Below are 22,670 nucleotides of genomic sequence, written 5' to 3' on the forward strand. Positions count from 1 at the left end.
TTGTCATGTGAATTTTGAGCAAACTTTTACAATGTCACAAAAAAGAAATTACAAATTGGGGGTGTTTCCATCTGTTTTGGAGCAATTCAACCTCCAAAACAGAGGTAAACAGGCTAAACAAAGCATAATTTCATCAGATGTTGAGGTGCATGGCTGTGATAAACATGATGCAGAGTTTGCAAACTAGCATGCATCACTCATTTAAAAAAAAAAAAAAGAATCATCCCCTCCATGTGGGAAGTTCAGACATGATAATTTTTTTGGCAAATGTGTTTCTACCTCAAATGAGTGTAAAAAAGAAACTTTTTTGTGAAATTGGGGAAGTTATTTTTGAACTTTACCATTTCGTCAACCTGTTCTAATGTGATACTTCAAAATGCACATAAAAAAAACTTTGATGGAAACACAACTACTCTCTGAAGGCTATTTATCTTCATGCACCATAAAAACAGTTTCTAATTGCCACTTCTAAAAATGCAGGAACTCTTGTGTTATTCCTAGACAGACAAATGATTTATGTGGGTGTAATAAAGCAGTTATTTTTTTAGTAAACAGTGTAATAGGTGACACAGACTAAAACCCATTCATCTATGTATGTGTTTGTATTTTGACACCACTTACTTTATAAACAAAGATTGTTTCAATCAGCAAGAAAACATACTTTTCAGGAACATTTTTGAATTTTATTCAAGCAAATATCTGCCAGCAAATATTATAACTGGAAACATAATTAGGAAAAAAAAAGAAAAAACTTTTTACTTTATTCCTTAGGATGCTATCTAAATCAAAATGAAGATACTTTGGGTCATTTCTATACACTGAAGTTTAAACCATTAGCCTGATTACATACAAAGACTATTGGTAATTCTTATTCAATATAAATTTAATTTTGGATAAGAGTTATGAAATGTCTTGTTTTCACAATCTGGAAACTAAGACCTATGAATTGTAATCTCTATGAGTGTACCTATCAGCTTTTTTACTCACAGTGAAAATCTTCCCAAAAACAATATTTTATTTGCCTTCTCAATCCAGCAGAGACTGGATCTGTGCTGCTTTATGTCAGCACAGGCATGGTTTCAGAGGAACAATGACAATAAACACTGAAGACACACAGAGCAGAGACACAGAGGAAGACCTACAGGCAAGAAAGGTAGAGCAGATAAACAGCGAGTTCAGGAAAGAGAGATTAAAAGAACAGAGAGTAGGTGCAGTCGCACTTAACCAGCAAAGACCTGCTTTTGTATAAGGAAAAATAAAACACAAAAAAAGCAGTGAAAATATCAAGAACTGCAAAATGTATGAAGGTCCACTTACAGTATGCCTTATAAATGCAACAGAGACACAAAAAACAACAATAAAAAACAAGCACTACATTTACAATGAGACTCCAAAGATGTCCCTTCTTTTCAGTATAAGGATTCCTGGCCATGAGAGGCCATGCTTGGCGTAATTTTTGGTCATTACGCTTAAAAGTGTACAAAGTTCAAATCTTCCTACTGGGCTCAAACACTAAACAAAATTACAACTACAAACAGAGAACTGCTTAAGTAAATTTCCTCCAACACAGACACACAATGTGAATAACTGCTCCAGTATTGTTTTTGCATTTTTTCCAAACTGAAAAAAGGGCTGATTGTAAAATATGAAGACTATAAGTACTGTAGCATCTAATTTAGATAGATTATATATAATCTAATCACAGCTCTAAGCACCTTTACTCATGTGTACCAATAATTTTCCCAGTGAGGTGATAGAACAGCCAAATCTATAGATCTTTGTCATTCAGTGTTTAGAAAGGTGTGCTATTTAAAGATATACAGAAAAATCAACCAAAACTGAATTTTTATTGTCATCAGTCTTGACTGCTTATCCGACAGTGAGAAAGTCAAAAATCTGATCTCTGTGAAAGTATGTCAGCTTTACCAGCAAGCACTGGTGTGGAAGTAAAGGCAAAAAAAGACTTCAGTGAGTTAAGAAGTCAGAAAGTTGGCAATTTTAACAGTCGGTTGCATTTTTTAATATGAAGTCAGAAAAAGACATGAGATGTAAGAAGCAATTTAAAAGAATACCATTTTCAACATGTCAACGCATGTCAGCAGTTTCTTCAGACTGCAAGACAGAAAAATACTTTCAGCTGATAACAGAAGGGACGTTTGAGTCCTGTCTGACATGGAGCATGCTAACCTTGGAAAACATTTCAATATCTCAGAATTAGGTAAAGACCTGTTGAAAATATAAACACAAAGTGTTCAACTTTAGTAATAAACGTGGCATATCAGAGGCTTATATAGATTGTATGTAATGCTGCTAATTTATCAGACATTTGCTTATAGAACAGAGAAGGACTTCATGTAATACTCGTATCACAAAAGACCGTTAGGGGTGTAATAATTGTCGACTAAAATATTTCAAATGTTCTGAACCTGTATTTTTCCTTGTGAAAGTAATATTAGGCAGGTGCACAGAGTCTCATACCAGCAGATGCTCACACCGGACACTGATGCTCAAAATGCTAAAGGTCATAGAATAATGGAAGCACAGTAAAAAAAGAGAGGGAAAAAAAGCATGGATATATACAGTAGCAAATTAAATTGTCATTAAAATATTTACTATTACCACCATTGCAAAATATTTCTAAAATATTTGTGACTTTCACAAAAAAGATGAAATTGTCAACAAGATGGCAGGGATGCAGCATAACTTAGGGAGCTATTCAAGTTATTGATTCAAAATTCCTGGGTTCTTTTCATATCACAAAATATATCACAAGGCTAGAGAAAATCGCAATCTCAGTTTTTTCTAATATCATGCAAACCTAGAACAGAGCATAATGCAGTGAAAAACATCAAAGCCATGACTGGAACAATACTGAAAACTGTTAAGATTTTTTAGGTGATGTTATAACAGTTTTTGAACAGTTTAAAATTTGTTCCCATCACAGACTAGATAAAATTGTTGTTTTATGGAAGGCTTTGTTGAGCAAGAAAGTTCATCAAACTTGATGGATTAGAGCAAAGAATGCAAATTAATCAAAGCTTGACTAATCTTCAGATTAAAAATGAGCAGCTTCTTTATTTTTGGCAGCAGTGTCACAAAATGAAAAATGTATTGAAGATTGCAAGGAAAGCCTCTGTAATGTGAGTCATACCTGTTAGTATTATTACCAGTGATTAGTCATGTTGTTGGCCTAAGCTGCCCTGTCTGTGCAAGCTCACGCTGCTGACTCTCACATATATTGGATATAACAATGATGTGATGCCTTGTGGGACAGTCATGCCAGCTGGGACGGTACTGGCATGACTGTAGTCATTTCTGCTTGCATGTTCATTTGGGAAACGTTGCAGCTAAAACACAAGTAATCATTTTTATGCCTGTTTGTTTAAATCCTGCAGGGGGAGTACATCTAAAGCTGATTTATGAATTTATTAAAAATGCAATCGATGTTCTCAATGTGACAAGAATGTATTATTTGAAATATGTGACTTTTTATGGATAATACAAATGTGAAAATAGAAAATAAATGTTGCTTTTTTATATCTGAGTCTAGTTGCTATATTGTCTTTCTCTCCATGTGCACTGACCTACTTTCCAAAAATCATTTTTAAAATCTCAGCTCCTTTTATGTTTTCTTATCTTTTCAGAGGACAAGATTATCTTCTGTGTATTGATTAAAGTTAACAAGTGTGCTGCTGACAGTTTGAAGCGCAGCACTTCTCTCTGCTGCTTCTTCTTGAAACATAAATTACACTTTACAGAGCTGAACACATCCTTGCAGAATAATTGTTTTCCTCGTCTTACAATGTGTACAAATAAAACAAAATAAATGTATTCAAATACACAATTGTGAAGATGTTTCTTTCATATTAGTTTTCAGTGAAAAGTTATGAGAAACTGAAGTTCTTTTGTTTGTTTTTTTTTGCTCATTAAGGAGACAGACGTTAGAGAATAAATTTAATCTACCAGACAAGCTAGAATTACACTTGCAGAGAGTTCTTGAAAAAAAAACATCTAGACTTCCGAAATGCAAGAAACGTCCTGAAAAAAGAGACAGAACAACCATTTCAGCCAAATTAACAAAACAATCTTAGGTAAGTTTTACAGTTTTATTAAAAATGCATTCATTTTACTGGGTCTAAGATATTCTCCATTTTCCCCAACACATCATTAGTTAAATCACATTTAAGATGTGGCATTAGTATGGACAATATGACAATTTCAAAACCTTATGAAATGTTTTTCTGAAATGTTTTAAATTACTAACTGTAGCTTGTAGCAGTACAAGCTACCACTGTATTAGTGGTAGCTTGTTAGTGAGCCACCGTGTTGTGTAACAGTTTTAAGACATTTAATGTTTCTTTACACTTTGCTTCCAATGATGCGTCATCACTGTCTGACTGTTTCTGAAAGACTTCCAGTTTTTTTCTACAGATTGTGACTCAGCTCAGTACAGTATGTTAGTATTTTGCAAGAATTGTTATCCCACCCAACTCTGGAAAATTAATCATCCAGCCATAAAAGGCTCCTAAGCTCCAGGTGAACCAGTGTTATGACACATAAGAGACAACCAATTTTAAATAAACTCTTTAGACTCCTTTGTTAGTAGCAGCCTGTCAAACTGACAATAGCAACGACTAAGGAAAAACAAAGTGAATCCCAAAGAGATTAAAATTGAAAAGATGGCATATAAACCATTACGTTCAAAATTATTCACACTGCTGTCAGATTTAGATGCCAAATTATTTTCATTATAAAAAAATATTTATTATAGTGACATGTATTGACAGATCAAAAGGAAATAGTGCAATGTAAGGGGCATGTTAATTATTGCTTTTTTAAAAAAAAATAAGTATGTATTTTAATTTTTATAAAAATGACATGAAACTTTTGGTTCACTCCATCATGTCCAAACTGCATCCAGTCAGGAAGGTCATCCTGATAAAACTAAGATTACTTCAAACCTAAATCTATCAGGGGTTTGAATAATTTAAATTCTTACTATTGATGATCAGCTGAAGGGTTATTAAACTTTCAGCTTCTATGTCATATGCTCCTGTATTTTTCTTGCTGTTTTTTTAAAGCCTTACTTTTGTTTTTAACTTCTTTTTTTTAAGTGACACGTCCTTTGGTCTCTACTTATCCATCTTGCTCTTTTTGAAACATGCCAACATGCTTCCATGGTAAGCCTCGATAGAAAATGAGTAAAAACGAGGTTGCCCAGTAATCTCCTATGTCTTGACCCACTTCAGTTAAAAAAAAAAAATAAGGTACCACCTGATGAGTGTGAACCGATGAGATCCAATGCACTACTCACAATGTGCTCTCCCCTTTAAAGAAGAACTTTGAAAAACTTTCAGAATGCCTGAGGAATTATTGATCAAAACTTCTTAAAAATGTTTTAAAGAAAGTTCTGCTTCTTGCAAGTAAAATAAAGTGAGTACAAATTTGGGTGGTTCAAAAACATTTGAACTGAAATATATTACCTTACATTAATAAATTGAGGATACGTAATGCTGTTGTTTTATAAGTTTTAAATGTTCAAATTAAAGTCCTTTTGCTGATATTGACATAGAACAAGTAATGTTCTACCCAGCATACTCTTCAAACTCTGCTGTCAAATGCCACCATCCTGTCCATAGATTCAGATGCTGATTTAATTTTTTTCTTTCTTGGAAGCCACTACACTTGTGTGTAGGTATTCTATATAAAAATGTTGCTGTTTGCATTGTTTAGACATGACCACAGCGAATTTAACAGACTTTTAAAGCTGTATGACATGCAGAGCATTGCCGCTAAATTATTTTCAAAGGTTTCTTATTTCTTAAAAAAATATGACTTTGCCAATTATCTTTTTTAATAGTAATGAAAAAGACAACTCTACCTGTTACATTTTTACACTTTAATACATGATTTCATAAAAGAAAGAGTTGAAATTGCAACATTTCTTGTAAGTAAATATTCTGAAATTAGAAGTATTTTGACAATATTTTGAATAAAAAAATCTGGTTAGTAGCAGCATGTCACAGTGAGATCTTTGTAATGCCTACATGTACAGCAACATTATATGTAGATTGTCATTCATTTGCATATTTTTGTGGTTTATATATTTGTGGTTTCTAGAGCCGATCCCACCTCATTAAAATTCCATATAAGACAAACAATCACAGAAACTCATTCATCACATTGATTAGCTGAGATTCCAATCATTGTTCTTAATTCAATGTCCAGTCTAATGAAGCAACAACCAGGTTAGTCACACTATAATGAGCCAGAATGTGAGAGGTTAGTTGGTGTTTACCTCAGTAATGAGTCATGTTAATGCAAGTGCAGTACAATGGACTTCACTACAGGATTTCACAAAATATAAATTGAGTAACAACCAAGCAACATATTGCTTTTTTTTTTAAGCCATGCCGTCTCCATGCATTTGTAAAATGTAAAATGTAAAACTGTCTCAAGTGTATGGTGTGACAACACAGACAGTGCAGCCAACTGGCTGGAGGACTCGGGACAAAAATACAGAAAACACCTATCTTTGCTGAATATGAGATGCACAAAATTTCTTGCCATCAACATCCATTTGGATTAGACACCAATGAAGAATGCCAAGACAGAATGGTTTGCCATATTAAAGCTCACATTTATGAATGATCGTAGCTTTTAAAAGAGGATATAGAATCACTCTGGTAGACTCGGGCTCATTACAAGTCTGTCGACCTGGGGATCCTTTTTGGTAAACATAGTGGATGATGTAGCAGTTCTGCAGAAAACACAGTTGGCACTCAAAAGATAATTTTAATGGAATACCACATGGTTTTTACAAGAACTTGGCTCAAAATCATCACAGAAGAAATCTAGCTATTTCAGCCTGTTCTGATCATCTTTACAAATAGATTTGATGAGTTTATTTTATTATTACCAAATTTTCTTGAATTTATTGTTGTTTCTCATTCAGCTGAGAAATATTGCTGCAGACAAACAGACATTGGATGGAGAAATTTGAATTAGAAAATCAACTGCAAACAGTCAAAAGGTCTCTAATGAGATGTTTTATGTGATGTATGAGATGTGTTTGCATTCAGGCTTCTTTTTGAGATTGTAAGATTTAATCTTCATAAAATTATTGCACTGTTGTAAAACTTAGCATGACGTTCATTAGCACAACGTCATGCTATTGAAGATATTTGATTTCACAGAAAGGTCTAACTGTTCAACTTCAAAACATTACTTTGTATAACCTGCATTAGAAAAGCATCTGTCACTATTTATGTCAGTATCACTATTGTAAGACTTCAGAAAATTCAGTGTGGAAAATCTACAACAAACAGCCTTGTTGGTTTTGAATTTATTAAAACCCACATGTGAATTAAACCATCGTTAGAAAAACAAACACATCCTACACAACCAGCCTCAGGGGGATTGAGAATAAGAAACTCTGTCAAAGCTGCTGCTTGTTAGGTTGATCTCTAGCATATTACGCATTTAATGTAGCAGTGTTCATTTTGTTTGCTCTTGTTGTCGAGCTGTTAATGTATCATTGATCGTCAGTCAGTTTGCGTTTGACTGAGAAGCGGGTGGATGCACCTAACCTGCAGGCAAATCTGCAACTGAGAGCAAATCTCTTGAAAGCCAGTCAAACTGCATAAAACTGATTTTTTTTTTAAACTCACAGGACAACTGTTCTGCAAAAACACAGCTTTCAAATACTAACTCAGTTCATGCACATTTTTTTTTCTTTTTTATGTCTGCTCTGGTGCTTTGTATGCATGTGTGGGGGGGTGTGTGACCAAAGAACACATTGTGTTTAACACAGCTGGAATGGGAACACACTGTTTCTGGTATTGTGTGCTAGCATGATTTTAAATGGTAAGACAAAATGGCCACCATGCATACTTTTTCTCCAGCACTTTTAAAGAATGAAAAAGAAAAAAAATCACAATAATGCAACAAAGAATGCAAGAAAGCTGTTAGACTGTATTTATGGTGATCAGTATTTTAATATTCTGTTCTGTTTTATTATTCATTTATTTCCACTAAGCATTGCAAGTATATGACTTCATTCAGCTATTTTCTGTTTATCTATGTAAGCAACCATTTAAAACATAAAACTTGTTTTGGAAATGTGTATTTTATTTATTTAGTAAAAGAAACATATCTTTGATAATCAAGATGCTACTTTGGGGCAAAGATCTCTTAAGCCCCCTGTGGTTTACATTTTGCAAACTTAGAAAAAAAAAAAAAAAAAAAATATATATATATATATATATATATATATATATATATATATGTATATATATATTTCCCTTTTGAAATAATAAATAAATTGCAAATGGATCGATCAAACTTACAAGTGCTTAGAGTACAGTACACTATGTCTTATTGTTTTTATCCTTATCTAATTCTAACATTTTTCTATCAAAAAGATTTTTAACACTCAAACATATCTTTTTCTGTTTCATATTCAGCACATGAGCCATGTTATTGAAAATATTATTATTAAGCCGCAGTGTCATATGAGTTTTTTCATTGTTCTGCCTGCAGACATATTTGACTTCATATAAACAAATGATTGCGAGCTTGGATCAATATAAAATGATACAGAGCAAGAAAAGCTGACAAAGCCATTCAATAATGTCTTGTTTGCTTGCTTTCTACTTGTGAATTATATTTAAAGACTGACGATGTGTGCAACAAAAAGAAAACGAGGTGGTATATAGAAGCTATTAAAGTTTGTGATTAGGGTTTTGATTGAATCTGAAAGAGCAGGTCATGTTAGAAACAACCGGAGAGCATCTTCAGATTGGGTCACACCAGCTGTAACAGCAAAGAATTCACAGATGCCACATCTTCATGAACCATATCTTCAAAATTTTCTAATTAACAGTTTATCCACAACATAAGCACATTTCACAGAATGTCACAAAAACATCCCTAATATACAATATACTCCACTAAGTTACAAAAGATCTCTGGGGTCAAACACCCAAAGCGAGTGAAGAAGAGTTCAAACTGGGGTACTATTTAAAGTCAGGGAGATACAAGAACTGGTGACATGAAGTATGACAACATGTAATCAGTTACACAAAGTCCAATACCAGTTTGTCTGAGGAAATCAAAAGTAGCCTCCAATACATCTGGTTTGTATATATGACAATATACACTGCCTGGCCAAAAAAAAAGTCGCCACCTGGATTTAACTAAGCAAATAGGTACAAGCCTCCTATTGGATAAGTACTGCATAGGCGATCATCTTTCAGCTGGCAACAAGTTATTTAACCCCAGCTGATGCAATGAGTAACTCCTCATTTCTTAAACAACCATGGCAAAAGACACATCCTGTGGTCGTGGAAAAGATGTTAGTCTGTTTAAGAAGTGTCAAATCATTGGCATGCATCAAGCAGAGAAAACATCTAAGGAGATTGCAGAAACTACTAGAATTGGGTTAAGAACTGTCCAACGCATCATTAAAAACTGGAAGAATGGTGGGGAACCATCGTCTTCCAGGAAGAAATGTGGTCGGAAAAAAATCCTGAATGATCGTGATCGGCGATTACTTAAAGGTTTGGTCAAATCAAATCGAAGAAAAACAACAGCAGAACTCAGGAGTATGTTTAATTGTGAATGCAAAAGCATTTCCACATGCACAATGCGAAGGGAACTCAAGGGGTTGGGATTGAACAGCTGTGTAGCCGTAAGAAAACCTCTAATCAGTAAGGCTAACCAGAAAAAAAGGCTTCAGTTTGCTAGGGAGCATAAAGATTGGACTCTGGAGAAATGGAAGAGGGTCATGTGGTCTGATGAGTCCAGATTTACCCTGTTCCAGAGTGATGGGCGCATCAGGGTAAGAAGAGAGGCAGGTGAAGTGATGCACCCATCATGCCTAGTGCCTACTGTACAAGCCTGTGGGGGCAGTGCTATGATCTGGGGTTGCTGCAGTTGGTCAGGTCTAGGTTCAGCAACATTGTGTGCCCAAATAATGAGGTCAGCTGACTACCTGAATATACTGAATGACCAGGTTATTCCATCAATGGATTTTGTCTTCCCAAATGGAACGGGCATATTCCAAGATGACAATGCCAGGATTCATCGGGCTCACATTGTGAAAGAGTGGTTCAGGGAGCATGAGACATCTTTTTCACACATGGATTGGCCACCACAGAGTCCAGACCTTAACCCCATTGAGAATCTTTGGGATGTGCTGGAGAAGGCTTTGCACAGTGGTCAGACTCTCCCATCATCAATACAAGATCTTGGTGAAAGATTAATGCAACACTGGATGGAAATAAATCTTGTGACACTGCAGAAGCTTATTGAAACAATGCCACAACGAATGCGGACTGTAATCAAAGCTAAAGGCGGTCCAACAAAATATTAGAGAGTGTGACCATTTTTTGGTGGCAACTTTTTTTTGGCCAGGCAGTGTACCATAGCTGTTTAAAATGGAGGTTGCTTTCTTAAAGGGTGAGGTAAAGAGAATTCCTGTATTTTACTTTTCACCAGAAAACAGGAAGATCTAATCTTTTCCCAATCTGTGAATGCACCATAATAGGCACTTCCAGGTAGTGTTGACGACAGTCCTCTAAATTGTGCACGCTGTTCCTGACAGAATGTACTGTAACGGACTCAAATTTAGCAAATGTCAAAGTCAGTAAGATGGTTAAATGAATCAGAGAAAGAGCATTGATGTTAAAAGCTTCTAAATCAAAATGTATTCTGAACATCATGTCAAGACCTGCCTGCTGTTCATCCAGGCTGTAAAGGAGCAAAAGAGAGCATGACATCAAAGATGCTGTTTAAGCCAAACCTACCCATTCTACATCACACATGTTTAAGATTCTTTTAAAAATACAGTGTGAGCTTCTTATTACTTCTATGCAATTAGGAAAACAATGGGATATTTAAAAGACAGATCAAATTTGACCTGTATTATAGTACATTGCTTACATATTTTATGAACCTCACATTAGATAACTTTACTTGAATAAAAACAGTTTACTCTTAGTTTTTTTTGATCGAGAACAGCCTATTTTTGCCAACATAATTTTCTAAAAGCTACCCACTGCAGCTTTAATACTGACAGAATTTGCCAGCTATTTACCATTACTGTTAACAAAGTGAATGTTATATCTAGTTGGAAAGAAAATGTACTTGAAGGTACAATTAAGAGAAACTACTAACACTGATATAATGATAAGACTAAGTTTAGGTATCTGGTTGTGTTAATTTGTCAAAAACTGGGATATGAGAGGAAACGTCTAAATGTTCTCTGTGATGATTTTTCCCACTGAAGCTACCAGTGTTTGCAGATCAGCCTGTTAAAGAATGAAAGCCACAAGGCATTGAAAATGCATTCAGATAATGTAAAACTCCATTTAGAAGTTTGCTTTTCATAAAACACAAAGAAACTCAGTTTTTAATAAAGAACCTCCTGAATTAGATTAGTCCTTATTTAACTTTAGGCAAATAAGTTACAAACTGCACATAATGGTTTCTCTGGAAACAGTAATAATGACAAAGAATTCAGCTGTTTTCAGTTAAAAAGAGAGCAGTGGGAGACTGGACTGAATTATTATTATTATTATTATTTTTTTGTGATCAATCAATGAACCCATGCAGCTTCACCCCGTTTGTTCCCTACCTCGTTATTCTCTTTTATTATTTTCCTTCATTTTTCCAACCATTCTCCTCTCGGCCCCTGCCTCATCTCCTCAGCCACGGCTTTGCTACTGCTCCTACTCTTTCTTCTGCTCCTCCTTTCCCTGCTCCCATCTTCCTCCCCTCTGTCTTCCATGGGCCATCGGAATTCATTACAGGCTGAGCTGATTCATGGCTCCGTCTCACATCATTGAAGAGCATGGAGGCATGCCTATAAACTTGCAGTTATATAGTATTGCACACATACACGCCTACACATACGATACCATAAAGCACACACTGTATCAATAAACATCAGCATATCAAAAACATGGATAGATGAACATGAGAGAGCATGAAGGTATTACCATTCTAATTTGCAGAGCACAGTGACATCCACACACCACACTGGGGCATGTAAAACACCAGTAGTCGTGAGCACAACCGTCACCAAGCAGATCATCATTAGAGGCAGCAACCTGCTGTGTGTCCTGTTTTATATGTTTGCAGCCAGCGACTCCTGGCTTCATAACAAGCAGGGGGCTCATGGGTCATGACACTGAACAGACACTCAGCAAATAATGACTTTCCTGTTTGTGTGTGTGGTCATGTTTGTGTGAATGAGACGATGAGAGGAAACAAGATGAAGGGTAATGCAGCATAGCGAACAGTAGCCACAGGTTTGTGATTGTGGAAGTTGCGACGGTAGCGGTCTTTGAGATAGAATGTATCGAGAGAACGCTTTGCATACAGAAAGGAACAGTGCCTCACATTTGTTTTTATTATTGTTCCATTCACAGACATAAACTATTTATTAAAGCTGAGGAAGTTTCCCTTCACAGACATTCAGAAAGAGACTTGAATTTACGTAAGGATTAGCAACAAAACACGGATCGCCTCTAGGCATACAACTGGTGCATAATGCATCCAATTTATAACACAAGGCAATAATGGGTTCAAAAGGATTAGATTGTAGCAATACGTTTTATTTATTTATTTTTTACTTTTAGCAATTTCTCTTTTTTGCAGTTTACGAAAATGTATCTCACAAATCACAAACTTAACCCTTAATATATTCTAGAGACAATTTGTGCCAGATGTTTTTTGTTTTTTTTCCAAGCCCTCTTGGTGGTTTTAAATGACAAAGCGCAAATTTGATTTGAAGAAGATATTCATTTTTATTTCTCTTTACAATTGTCTCATTGCCTTAAATGAGCTTAAAATTGCCAAGCAACACAAAACCTGACACATTTGCTCCTCAGGATAAAATGTTCAAGTGAAACACATTAAAAATACCATTATGATCCCACAATTATCTGGATTGCTAACAATCAGTTTTCATTTTTGTTTGTTGCCCGAAGTACACCGCTTCACTTTGGTGCTGTTATAATGAAAATAAGACAGTATGCAAGGGGTATCAGTTTTTGGGGAAAATTTTTTGACCTTTACACGAACGAATTAAAACCGTCTTAGAATTATGAATTAACTTTTGTATGTTTCTACTGGAATTTTCGACAAACTTGGACCTCTCTGGCTTGGATTCAGGCTGGACCTCTCCAAAATTGCAACATTGCTTCCACTGCAAAGAAACATGTTGCTAAAATTCAAAGACTAGATTAAACATAAATCTGCCTGGGGTAAAACTAATTTTAACAGGCATGTAAACACACTGACCTTTGTCAAGAAAACTGGTATGAGGTTTGAGATCTATCCAGGTACACACAGAAAAAGGTGCATGAAGGCCTGAAGGAAATAAAGCAATCTTGTGTTTTGATTTATAATGATTGAGTGTTTTGATAATGATTAAGTTGAACATGGATGAATACAATAGGTAAAATGACTGTATGTAAGTAATCACTGAATGATTCTGAAGTGTACGAATCATGATCTGTAATAACATGACAACAATGAAATGATTAAGGTTTGATGATTTATAATAAGTGAAAGAGGTGATTAATGCTTATGATTAATGCTTAATGGAAATCAGCACATAGTTTTTAATATTTGACTGTGTTTAAAAGTTAATCAGAGAAAAGCACATAGTTTTTAATGTTAAAAGGAAAAGGGGAAAAAGGAAAAGGGGAACTTGTGAGTTCCTGCTGTTGCAAGCAGTTCTGAACAGATGGCCAGACGCACAGGATGGGTGGGGCGGTATGGTTGGCTAAGAACAACACGCTGAGGAAAGGACGGTACTTTCCATCCCAGCCAGCAGACAGGAGGGGCCGTACTCCCCATACACATACATGGCAGAGAACTGTATATAAGCAGACGGAAAAGGAGAAGTTCTTGTTCTTTGTCTGCGGCACCGAAGTAGAGCTAACACGAAGAAGCAGATCGAGGAAACAACAGCAGACCACACCCTGGAGCCACGGGGAAAGCTGAAGCTTCGTGCCACCAAAGGGAGACAAGTTCCAATCGTCCAACCCGGGTTCCTGATTCGATCGTCGGTCTTACCTCAACCCAAACATTGCAACAGACTTGGAGAAAGGACAAAGGTCCCGGAGGGATAAAAGAGTTGGGTTTTCAAAAGCAATTGAGCCCTCTCTACTTTGCTTCTATTCTAAAGAGGATTTTTTCACACTAAGGAAAAACTCAGACCAAGGTTTTCGGACGTTCCTGTTGCTAAAGATCCACCACCAACTGGGTATGAGTTGAACTCGCTTCCTAAAAAGCTATCTCAGAATCTGCGACATAAGTTAGGGAAAGAGACAGGGGGGTATGATCGGATTTTCTTGACAACATGTTGATCTTATTACACTGCTCTTGACTTATATACAATTGATTATTGATTTGTATGTCACATATCCCTGCTTAAGCTTGCTTAATAAATTCTTACTCTAAAAATTCTAATGAGGTTGGTGGACATTGGAATTAATTGAGTCATTTAATCATTTTTCAGTTCTTTTAATAAGGGTAAAACTAATGTACATGGTTCTAGTAAAGAGGAGGCTTCATAATTTCCTTTGGCGAGAGTAAAATAACGACCCAGGGACTTACATCCGAGTCACTAAATCTAATCTAGCCGGTTCCAAGAGCAAGTTATATTTTAGAAAGCGAGCTACCGTTAACAGAAGTGGTTATTGGAATTATGCAGCTGTGAGGGCTACTCAGCTGATTGTTTCTTAACTGAAAAGGGTCGTAACTTCTGGATTGGAGGTAGTTAGAGCTAGACGAATCGCTTTCGACACCAGTTTAAATAGATTATCTCTTATAGATCTCTTTTAGGGTAATACCCAGGTCTTAGAGATTTTCCGGACCTGTTAGACAGAGAACTGGTCAGTAGTCAGCCCCGGAGGGTTGTGACGAATTGGGCGGGGCTAGCTATTGCAGGATAACGGACACCTTAAATTGCTTAAATCTCTCCAAAAAATAAATGAAATATCATATTACAGTTTTTATGTAATGTAAAACATAATAATTGGTCAAACATAAGAAAAATGACTTGGATTTTTTTTCAAAAGCGTATTGCCTTGTATCCTCACCCAGTGGCAGGCTATCAAGGTTAAACAGGGTGAGACCTAAATATGAGCTTTGCGGAACACTGTAGTATAAATTACAAATTGACACTAATCTTATTAAAATACTGTAATGTCATCGCAAAGTGTAGATAATAGATGTCTAAAAATATAATTGTATTTCGGATATAATCCAAAGTATGTCTTTAAGGAAAACATCAGAGGAAAAGAAAGACCTGAAAGTTACAACAGTGTACACAGGCATATGCCTGAAAATATAGTAATTTTAGTAACTTATATGTGTACTTAAAAATAAGCTTTTGTATGTTTGTCTCTGCGTTAGTCTCCCTGAATAAAATATGTGCCAGTACGTAGTCAAAGTGATGGTTCGACTGGGAGTACTAGAACTTACGAACCAATGCATCATCCTCAAGTCAGTGAGCTCACCGCACGTCTTAAACAACTCCTACACACATACTTTGTCTCTTCTCTTTCTTGCCTTCATTAGCCCCAGTACATAGCACCTTATACCATTCACTTTCTATAATTATCACCCTCCTTCCAACTTCTCCCCTCAGGCTCACAATAATCCACGCCAAGGCACAGAAACACACATTTTCCTCTCTAGTGAGCACACACAACACAATTTTAGCTTTCCAATATTACTTTGAACACGTTTAGATTCTTTTTTAGAATGAACCATTGCACTACAAAATGAGCAGTTCCAAGAAACGGTGTCCTATTCTAGGAAGAGGACCTGAAGTCATACATATGGATGCTTGTAGGCTGCAGCCCCTGTTGAGCTCTGACAGACAGAGAGCTGAGAGAGGACGGTTGTGAAAGCAGCAGGTGAGTTGTTTATCATGTTATTCCACCATGCATGGACCCTGATTAAAAAGGAGAAAAGCTGATTGACAATATAAAACATTTTTTGAGATACAGTGTAAAAAAAAGCAAACAATAATCAATATGGACAAAACAAAAAGACTACTACTTTTTAAACACAACATTAAATTCTATTTTTTATGAACCAATGGAAGCGGAAATATTTTTTTAATGCATCAAAATCTGCAGTATATGTATATATACTGTTTTCAGGCGTTATATTTCTCCATCATGCACTACATTTTGTTGATCTATAAAATCCTTACAACATATAAAAGCCTTTGGAACAAAATATGAAAAATAATAAAATAAATTCTTTTGCAAGATTTTTTAAATCTCATTAAATAAAATAAATCAAATATTTTCTCATTAGCTCTTCCTGTTTATGTGCAAGGAACATAGCTAGAAATATGGCAGTACTCTTCTTAATAAAAAAGACGGAATAATTTAACGGAAACACTAAAACAAATTGTTCTTATCCAGCCTTTCTTAATAACTGCTTCTCTAATTCAGAGAATTCAAAAGTGTTACAAAAATCTGAAAATAATTTTCCACCCACTCCTGGACTAATTTGCCTAGTTCTTTCCTTCTTGGCAATTTGTTTACACACATCCTCATGCTCTAGAGCAGCAAACTGATAGTTGGTGGTGTTACAAAGTTACTCTCTCCTGCTGATGTTCATTTAATATTGAGGTCTATTTGTTAACAGCAACTGGCTGCTGTTTTCTTCCTCAAGTCCAAAAGAAACTTCAGTGGTGTACTTACTTTTCACACTGCTTAAAATTCTGTTTGAAAAATACTACTAATGTGTCACCTACTGTGATTGCACACTTGACAAAGAGGAGCATATTTCTATTATGCAATGATATGTACAACATTTAACAAAAAAAAGGGTGTACTTTTTTTTTTTTTTTTTTTTACCTCACTATGTTGGTAATGTGCATTAAAAAGGCCATGCAGAGTCATGGTAAAAAGTAAAAAATAAAGACAATCGGATATAAGTATTCAGATCTTTCCAGATCTTTAAGTAAACACCTGCAAATGAACAAAAACATAATTGCATTTTATAATGTGTCATCAACCAACTATGGAAATAAAGTGTGTTAAATACTACACTATATTTCTTGTTTTCACAGGAGTAGCAATCAGCTAATGTGATTAGTGTGCAATCAGTTATCTGATAACCTGAGATTGAACAATGCTTCCCCTGCTGTGGCCTTTGTCAAGAAAGAGTTCTGTGCCTTCCAAGACATGCATGTACCCGGGCATCAGCCAATACACCATTTATTTCCTACACACTCTCATATTTAAGTTTCACATTACTAAATTTGCCTAAATAGAGAAAAAATATTATCTTCCATAATGTACTTTTGTTAATTGTCCAGACGTATAATGAACCTCTGTATAGTGAATCTAATCCAATCTCTCCGGATTTACAAAGAAATCCACCAGTCAGAATGGATCCACTCAAACACTCTCCTTTGCGCTACTATCATGCCTGTAAACACACAATCCATAACTGTCACACTCCTCTGAGATTGGCTTTTTTCCCAACATCACTTACTAATAAACCAGAAGGATGCCTGACGTAATACAAGCTCTCCCTCCCACCTCATCAGTCTTTTTTCTGACTCAACCACCCGTTTCCTTCCAAACTCTCCTGGGCTTTCAGTCTGTGAGGATTCTCAAAGTATAGGGGAACTAAATTGAAAATGAAGATTAAGATGATAAAAACTTTTCATTTCAGGGGTGAAGCAGGATATGTGCACAGGTGCATGGTAACTCTGAGGAAAACATACTTCAGAGAAAAAAGAAAAGAAAAATAAGGTGACAGAGATGTAAGTGCACATGATCACATTTTATTCTGTCTATATTTTTGCTGGAGAGATGGCGCTGTAAGAACCAAAGAGAAAGCTGTCAGAGCAATAAATTACAGTAAGTGCACTACATAATGAGTAGAGCATCAAGGGGAGAAGTGTGAGATACTGAAAATGTGATGCATGGAGGGGAAATGGGGAGAAAATCATTATTAAGGAAAAGCGAAAAGAAGAAATATTCTGGCTATCTTCTGCTCAGGGTGTGCTGGGCAGTGGGGGTGTAATGAGGGAACGAACAACCTCTGATTTGTGAAAAGACTTTTGCATTATTCAGGCACATAATAACGGCCTCATACAGCCACCGGCCATGATGGGAGGTGATAGAGAAGTGTGTGTGCGTGTGACCAAACTGTATGCGTGAAAGGAGACGATATTCCACACAGGATACCGATGAAGTTGTCTCTAAGCTGAATCAATTCCCAAAGAGGATTTCTTTGACTCTTGCCAAAGTGAGACAACATCATTACTGCTTGGAAAGTGGAGTAGATCTTTGTTACAAAAGCAATTTCATTAGATACAACTATAATGGCTGATATACAGTATCCTCAGTTCGACCTATTCCAGTAAATGAACTTAACCTAATTTTCATTCTTCCAGCTACTTGAAGTTTATTTGAATGGAAAGAGACAAAATGCTAACCAATAATATAGGGAAAAAACCCCACATGAAAATTAAACATTGATTTGGATGACACTCAGGAAAATAAATACCTTATTCCCTGCAAGCCAAGAGGCACATGGCTCAATCAATCTATTACAGATTAGACTTAGGTCAGTATGAGATTCCCACAGCATTATAAACTTAAGCAAAATTATTAAAGTTTCACAGTATTATGCTACTGGTACAAAGATTACATGAGGTAATTAGTTCTATTTAAAATAGCTTATCAATTAGTTTATAGATTGTCAGTATTAAAGCAGTTAAAACTTAATAGGCTTGGAAGGTGAATTTTCAAAATATCAATTGTTCATGTTTTTGTCAGAAATATTTTCTTGGTTTTTATTTTAAGTGTGACAGCTGCTGATGGTGATATTTAGAATTATAAGAAGCCTAAAATGACCATCAGTTGTCCTCGATTTGGATCTCCAAGCAAAATCTGGCCTAATATAATGAGGATGATCAGGAGGCAGGCGAGGGAGCCGGCCATAACTTTGGATTTCAGTCTGGCAGCCTCCTGCTACTATTCATCCTGCATTCCCAGTGACTTTCTAAAACATTTAAACAGTTAGCAGAAAGTGCAAAGTTTAGATAAGACCAAAACAGATTTCTCTGACATTGACTCAACCCACTATGTTATGAACCATTATTAGATTCAGGTGTGTTGAACCAGAAAATGCCCAAAATATGTAGTACAGTGTCCCAAGAGGACTAGTTATAGTCATTATGGAGTTACAGAATGTCTGCAGAAGAGTGGACCAAAATGCTTCCTAAGATATCGACAAACCTGCTAGACAAATAGAAGAAACGGATTACTACTGTGCTTGGCAGTAAAGGTTTCTCCACTAAGTTCTAAATCAAGTTTTGCTTGCGGTTTAAATACATAATTCATTGAGAAGCATAAAAAAATCTATTTTATGTTGATGTAATGTGGATTGTTTTCTGAATAAGTTACATTTTTGACACGCTAAACCATCAAAAATAAAATCCTGATCATTTTTGTGTAACTGAACAAACTTAGAATTTCAAAAGGGGGGGGGGAAATCATTATTCCCACTTCTGTATTCATAATTTAACTGCCTACAAGCACTAACCAACCCAGACTTTCATGTTGCTAACATGCTGTAGTCGCTGAGAGGCCAGGAGAAGAGAATCTGTAGAGTAAATATTTCACTTAGCAACTGCTATTGACCAAACTTGGTGGATATAGTCAACCATATAAACAAGTATCAAGAAAGTGGTCAGATATCACCATATATATATTATATATCTCCAAATGAAGAATTTCCAGCACCTTATTGTGACGATGAACAATAAAGATAACAATTTAATCTAATCAAAGCTGCTTCCCACAGTGATGTCACACCTGCCAAACAGCACAAAAACAATGAATCTGTAGAAGAGCAGAGCAAGACAAACCAAAGTGCTGCCTTGACATAAATCAAAGCCTAGAGTTAGGACAGCAGTTTGGCTGCAATGATACTGACGCTAAAGTTCTGGAGGTGCTTCAGTTTTCCTTCAGAGTTTTGTTCCTTTTTCATACCAGTGTTTGTTTATGTATTAGCAAACAAACAACAACTTTGCTGAGTGTCGCTTAATAGTATTAAATAGTGTTAATGTTTTGAATTATTATTGTTTTAATTGTAAAAGGGGTTTGGTAAGTATTGTCTCTGTGCCTTATATTGCCTATAGTGATGGAAAAAGAAAGAGACTTTAAAATAACTTTCACCTGATATTCTCTCTCCTCAGCAAATTTTTAAGAATTCTGTGCAGATATGGGAAACACAAAGCACAAAAAACCCCTTATAACTAAGGCTGAGGTGGATGGCTGTGTAGGGAGACATTTTATCACTTCATTGCTCCTGGAATGTGTTTAATGCGTCTTTAAAACAAAGTCAGCGGTGGAAATCATCTGTGAATCTTTGACCTTCCTTTTCAATCTACCAGCTGACCACACATGCTGATTCACTTTGCAATTCTCCCTTTCCTGTCGCTGTGCAGTGCTCCATAACACTCCCTTCTCTAACCCCCCAGAAAGCAAAAACAGCCAACAGTTATGCTCTCCTGCTGGCTGTCAAGTGCTATCCATCGCACTTTTACTGTGAGGTTACTCCACGACTTGCTGGCGTTATGAGAAACTGTAAGCGAATGTGTGTGTGCTCGTGAGAAAGTGCATTGCTGCTGCCAGGCTTGTTTTTGTGTACAAGCGTGGAAGTGAAAAGTTTCTCCCCAACAGGCTGTGGGTTGGGAGCTGTGAAGCTCAGCAAGAGTTGAGCTTTGTGCTCGCTATAATTGCTGTGTGCATGATGTGCGCTCATGACTTGAAAGCTTCTTGTGTTTTTGCTGGAAGGCGAAAGGTCAACAACTTCACAGCAAGCACACATTCACACAAAACTCCATATTTGTTCTTAAATGCTTGTTGAAAACATAATTAAGTGCATCCATCACCACAGTAATGCCCAACTAAACCACAGCGCTTTCACGGTTACCAATCATTTCCCATCAGGCAACTGGATTAAGGTTTAAAACTTAATAGCATTTAACTAGCGGTGCTTGTAATTTAATTGTTTTAGAACAAGACCATAGCAATATTTAGTCCTAAAGTATTACTGTAATCTGGATTTCAGTTTCATGTGACTCCAAGGGTCCAAGTTCAGTGAAGCATGCACTGTTCAATGTGGAACTGTGGTGATAGTTACTGGGATGAACATCGACCAAGGTTGATGTTCCTCCAGTCACAGTCATTATCACCACCGTTCCTCTTTGAGCAGAACTGTAGACGCTTCACTGGACTTGGAGCCTTACTGTGTTTCTGCCATTTTAACATTCAGTTACTGTAAAATATCATTTCCAACAAGGTAATGTCACATGACTCAGAAATCTTTTATGGAAATCCTGAAAATGTCTGTCAGATCCCTTTCCAGCAAAACTTTTTTTTTAATTTGTTTTTATTCATGATTTCATTTGACAAAAATTGATAGCATGTTTTTAACAGAAACTTGGGTTGACATAAATTAACCTGCTGCTCTAACTCATGTTTCACCTAAAATATAAATATACTTTTTTTTGTCACAAAAGGGACTTCAAGGAGGAGATGCAGCAATTTGCTTTAAAGAACACTACTCATGAAACACTTCATTTAAGTATTACAGTTTTACTTTTTGCAGTAATCTTATTAGGTCGAAGATCACCCAGTTACTGTCTCATTTTTACTTACAACTTTTAAGTTACAGAATCACTAATATAGGTCGTTTTAACTTCAGTCTGGTCATTTTTCATTTGATTTTTTAACTTTGTTAGATTTGATGCACTTTAGTCAACATGCTTGTTAACCTGCACACAACAGAGGCTTCATCACAGATCTGAGCATGTTTTGACTAAAAGGCAAATTAAAGCTTTTTATTTGACTAGAATATTATAAATTCAGATAGATAGCAGACCTCCAAGCTCAGGTAAACTGTATGCTTCATCCTTAACTGTGTTAAAACTGTAACAATTTGACATCTAAACAAATATTTGAAATAATTAATGGACTAATGAAGTCAAAAACAAAGTTTCTGCATGTTGTATTTAATTTTTAGGGGAAAGTCAATCCACTCTTAGCTGGACTCTTTCATCCAGATATTTTGGAGGAACCTGTCATTATTTATTTTATCTAGAGAGCAGATATTCACAACATTAACAAAAACAAGACCTTGGATGAGTTATGGTAGTCTTAGTAATAAGTTCACGATAGAATAATGTTATTAATGCTGTATGGAAGAGCATTTTGTTGTTACCTTTGATGAAGCATTAATGGCAATAAAAAATATTAATGTATTTTGAAGAAGATTTTTGTTGATTTTATAAATTGTTGTATTTTATTAAATGTCAGAAAAAATACAACATAATACTTGCATCAAACAACTGATGTTATCATTCAGGTTTTCTTTGTGATATGTAATGGTAAGAGTCAAACATCCATATCCATTTGATTGCTACTTTCCCATCAAGGTCTATGAATTATTTCTGATCTAAATCTCTAAGAGAATATATGTTCTGCATATAAACGTGGCTAATTCTCGAGGTCAAAAAGTTGTTACTTTTGAGAAGATGTGTAAATCTGGAAGGTAGAATTAACATTCTCAGGTAGACATAATAAAGAAAAAAACGAATGACCTTT

General features: G+C 35.7%; 1 protein-coding gene across 1 annotated transcript in view; it reads right to left on the minus strand.

Moving 5' to 3' along the window:
- Window positions 1–22,670, minus strand: part of grin2da (glutamate receptor, ionotropic, N-methyl D-aspartate 2D, a) — a 178,275-nt gene that overhangs the window by 101,478 nt on the left and 54,127 nt on the right. The window lies entirely within an intron of this gene.

This window comes from Xiphophorus couchianus, chromosome 13, assembly GCF_001444195.1.
Source record: "Xiphophorus couchianus chromosome 13, X_couchianus-1.0, whole genome shotgun sequence".
Classification (NCBI taxonomy): Eukaryota; Metazoa; Chordata; class Actinopteri; order Cyprinodontiformes; family Poeciliidae; genus Xiphophorus; species Xiphophorus couchianus.